The sequence below is a fragment of the Cicer arietinum genome, chromosome 7 (genome assembly GCF_000331145.2).
Source record: "Cicer arietinum cultivar CDC Frontier isolate Library 1 chromosome 7, Cicar.CDCFrontier_v2.0, whole genome shotgun sequence".
In the NCBI taxonomy this organism is placed as follows: domain Eukaryota; kingdom Viridiplantae; phylum Streptophyta; class Magnoliopsida; order Fabales; family Fabaceae; genus Cicer; species Cicer arietinum.
In genome coordinates this window covers 36,820,344-36,825,056 of record NC_021166.2, presented here as the reverse complement: position 1 = coordinate 36,825,056, position 4,713 = coordinate 36,820,344, and the positions used below count along the sequence as shown (strand labels likewise).

Here is a 4,713-nt window from a genome sequence, read left to right as displayed (position 1 = left end):
AAATCAACTTTGATTTGGAGAAAAAAGTTAATTTATTATTATTTTTTATATAACTATTTTATGAATTATTATTAAGCATTAGAATTATAATTTATACATAAAAATAATACTATTTAAACTTTTAAAAAATTGAAAATAAAATTTTTAATATATTTTTAATTAATTTTACTTTTTTGAGTTCTTTAACAAATATTTTTGAGACATTACTTAACATTTACCTTATTTTAACTGTTTATATTCATATTATTATATATTTTAACAATAATTTTAATAAATTTGAGGTGATATTTTTTTTATTGGATAATTAAATAAACCTAATTAAAAGACATTAATTAATAAAATTGTAACATAGGAAGTGGAAACAGGAAGGAGTAAGCCAATTATATAAAACGCTCCATTCATCCCAAATAAAACCTAAATACTACAATTACCTCCAAATCAAAATCTCCATTCATCTCTCTCAAACCTCGCATGCAGTTCTCACTCTCGTTCACGCCCTCGTTTCCATTGCTCAGTTCTCACTCTTGCTCTCTTATATCTTCGATTAGGTTAGTTTCCATTGCTTTGATTTGCTATTTGATGGAAATGTATTTGAGTTCTCTTTCTATTTGATTGATTTATCGATTCTATTCATAATAGAATCTCAAGAAATTTGAATGTGATCTATTGTGAGCTTTGATTCTTCCATTTATCATTTGATTTCTTATTTGAATTTGAATGTAAAATGCGTCCACTTAAAAGAGGAGAAAAATGATTTTCGTGAACTACAATGAATTAGGGTTTTGATTTTCTTCTGATTTAGGGTTTTTCTTCTGACTTAGTGTTTTTGTGTGTTGTTTTTTGAACATTTTCAATTTGCAAATTGCTTTAGCTGCAGATATAGTGTTTTTCTGAAATTGAAGTCTATTGTCAAATTGAAGGAGCCAAAGAATTCTCGAAATTAATTTTATTTATTTACTAGTATTATTTACCGACCAGAAATGCTTCATTTATTAGTTAATGGTATTCATTACTTTATTCTATGAATCAACATGTAAATCTTGCCTTTTGTTTCTTTTGCTCTTGCATTGCTCACTTAACTGTGTTTGAAACCCCTTACTTATTCAAATTTCAAATCTGGTGTCACCAGGGTTCTAAACTCAAATATTTGGGGTTACTTCATTCATGAGTTTTAAGTGCTTGAATTGTTTCTACTAGTAGTTAATTTGAACTCTTTTTCTTTTCTATTAGGCAATATGCTATGTACTTAGCCACTGTCAAAGAATTTGTACAGACGGACCAGCCGGGTGGTAGTAGAACTGTTGTGGCTTGAACTTGTTTGGCTTATTGATTAGTGGGCTGGAGTTAAGGTGCTTAAACCACTTCTAATTTCTCTTTAATTGTTATTATTTTCTTCTTCTTTTTATTGATTGATTGATTGGTAACTATTATTGTTGTGTTCAAGTTTATTTATTTAATTTAATTGTCTACTTAGACATTTGTATTTATATGTTTTATTCTATAAAACATGGAACTGGGTCTCTATTATTTCTTGAAATCTATTCTATTTCTTGGAAGGTGGTGTAGTTAGATTTGACCTGCGAAGTTTAATTACATTGTGCTTGTATAGCTTACAAGGAGCAATATGTTGCAGAGTCTCTCTCAGGTCCATATCTATTCTAACTTTTCCTATATCTCCCACACTTGCTTAAGATTTGTAACTAATTGGTGAATTTTATTTTCTTCGATTTCCTATTTCTTCGATCTCCATCATATATATCTACAATGAATCATCTTCCCATGCTTTCCCATCAGCAACTACTTTACTTGCTAACCATGTCTTTTATTTCAAGGTGTTAAAAACTTTAATCATATGTTGACATCTTGTGTTCACACCATATTTCTTCTTTTTGTACTAAATATGTTTTTCCCTTTGAGCCATATTATGTTGTTGCCTTTTTCAGAAGGTAAAGCTATTTAATGTTTTATAAGATTGTCATTCTTGTCTAGTAGTTTCTGTATATATGAATAGGATGGTATATTGTCCTACTATTTGGTTTGGATTTGGAATCAATAACCACATAATAGTTTCATTCTGATGGTCACCATTGGTCTTAGTTGCATATCTCTAATTTATTCTGCACTCTTTGGAACTATGAGATTATTTGATGGAAGATTTGAGCTTACAATAATCTTTGAATGTAAAGAATGAGTTCATCTTTCTTTTGCTCAATATATCCATAAGTTGTCCTTTTAAGATTATCAAGAAGTGTTATCTTAATATTACATTTTTTCATCAGATATTTTCATGTGGAAAAGACAGTATTCAAGAAGTACTCGATAGTTGATGTTTGTTATCTTTTGCAGCATGCTGAGGTCCTTGAGATTCTTCTTCAAGGGCCATGAGATTATTTGATGGAAGATTCCAGATTACAATAATATTTGAAAATGATGAATGAATTGATCTTTCTTATACTCAATATATCCATAAGTTGTGCTTTAAGATTATCAAGATGTGTCATCTTAATATTACAATTTTTTAAAGGGTTCCTATATGTGGAAAAGATTGTATTCGAAACTACCTTGACAGTTGAGATTCTTCTTCAGGGGCTATGTGGTGTTCAAAGAGAACGATTGAGGATCCATAAAATATGTTGCAAGAAAGGTCCAAATCTCGGTGAGTATTTTCTTCCAATACTTTGTTATGCTACAGCCAACAATACTTTGTTTAACCGGTTGCTTCGCTATTAATGTATTGTTAATATAATTTGAAAGAATATGCAGAAAATAGATCTCTTGATATTGCTTGCTCTATATTGAACTTTTAATGACTAGTGTTTTGTTTTTACTTCTTTTCAGTGCTTCTTCCCTCAGAATTTGATTATCAGTGTTAGAACCCCACTCTTTCTTCTTAATGCTGCTTATGATTCATGGCAGATAACTTTATCATAACTCATATAATATGATCTATGATAGTATTGATCATTAAATTATTTGTACTAAACAATCACGTTTCCAATTATAATCAGATCCAATCTAGTTTAGCTCCTCCATCAACAGATCCCTATGGACATTAGCATGATTGCAGATTAAACCATGCTAAATGTACTAGGCCACAAAACCAATTTTTGCAAGGTGATTTATAAGTACCATTCATCGCAAGTGAAGAGAAATCTTAAATACATACTATTCAATTGTTTAAGACATTTTAATGTCTCTTGAATACATGATCCAGGAATCACATGCTGAATTCTGTTAAAGATTTCTCAAGATCAAAACAGAATGGACTGTTTATCCAAACCGAGAGGCATGATACATGGTTTTCAGATAATTCTCCAGTTGTTGGGAACAAGGTGAGTACAAGCTTTTAGTTGACAATGGGAAATGTTAGTACAAGCTTGATTTTTGACAATGGGAAATGCTACTTAACGGTGATTCTTGAGATGATTGCTGATTATACTCTTTAATTTAAATATATTTTTGTATTGAATACTAATATGTACATATACATTAACAATATGTAGGTAATTGCTTTAGCTGTTGGAGACTGGTTTTTGGACTGAGAAGGTGTTACAATCATTGATTGTGAAGGTGTTACAGTCATTGATTGTCCTTATCCTTGTGATAATACATGTCACCATATGGTTTTCAGTTGAGCCAAAGTTCATCCATCATCATCAGTGGAGGATTAGCTATTTGAGAATGTTGGGGAAAATCCTCTTTGTTTCTTAACACTTAACATCATATGTATTATTGAGCCATAGGAGGGATCCAACTCATATCTATAGTTAAAGATGTCTATCCAAACAATTAAGAAAAAAGGGGTAAGTTTATTGATGTATTTATGAGAATAATATAAATATACGAGTCATTTATATAGAAATTTTATAATGAGATAATCTAGTACAAATCTATGAGTTGAGTTTAGTAGGCAAAATGTATTTACTAAATTATCGAGGAATTCAAAAGTATTTTAATAGTATTCTAATTAAATACTTCAAAAATATTATATATTTTCATATATTTTTAGTTGAAATTTTTATATATTTTGAAAACTAGAAAAGAACCTTTCCTGCGGATTTTTCTTTGAAAACAATATTGAAACGGATTTACCTATCGATTTTCGTTCAAAACGATGTTGCATAACGTTCGTAGGAAGCTACTGTAGACTTGTTCTGCATGAAAATTCATAAGAAAATGCCTTAAATATATAAAATATATGTTGCGGATTTTATTGATTTTTCCTGCGGAATTATCCGCATGTACCTTACCTGCAGATATAGAAATCTTCAGGAAACAATTATCCACGAAGGTTTTACGTGGGGAAATAGTTCCTCAAGTAAATCCGCAGGTAAACGTGTTTCCTGCAGAATTTTAGCTTAAAGCCGCCGAAAAATCCAAAGGTAAAACCTTAATTTCTAGTAGTGACTATAATATTTTAAAAAAACATTATGAATAAATAAAAATAATAAAATAAAATTATATTAATAATAATACTAGTAATAGTAATAATAATAATAATAATAATAATATGTGCATTCAACCCCTCAATCAACTGCACACCAATAAACCATGCACCTCCATACCAACAAATCATATACCAAGTAACGTTTTTATCATCACAGCAGCTGCATGCATGAATATTCATATATATCGACTCAGAATGAGAGTATGTCTAAGAGTAAGGCCACTGAAACAAACATTTTAGGCAAATCTGAAAAACAATTTTTTTAC

At 29.7% G+C, this 4,713-nt stretch overlaps 1 long non-coding RNA gene across 3 annotated transcripts; it reads left to right on the top strand.

Moving 5' to 3' along the window:
- Positions 1-381: 381 nt before the first annotated feature.
- Positions 382-3,882, top strand: LOC101508585 (uncharacterized). 3 transcript variants are annotated; one of them, XR_001144266.3, is made up of 8 exons: positions 389-548; positions 1,231-1,349; positions 1,558-1,645; positions 2,587-2,656; positions 2,839-2,868; positions 3,009-3,114; positions 3,215-3,332; positions 3,504-3,882. It is a non-coding gene; the product is annotated as an uncharacterized lncRNA (long non-coding RNA). The 3 variants fall into 3 exon arrangements; XR_001144267.3 differs by lacking the exon at positions 2,839-2,868; XR_012163904.1 differs by having other exon boundaries at positions 382-548; positions 2,347-3,114.
- The last annotated feature ends 831 nt before the right edge of the window (positions 3,883-4,713 follow it).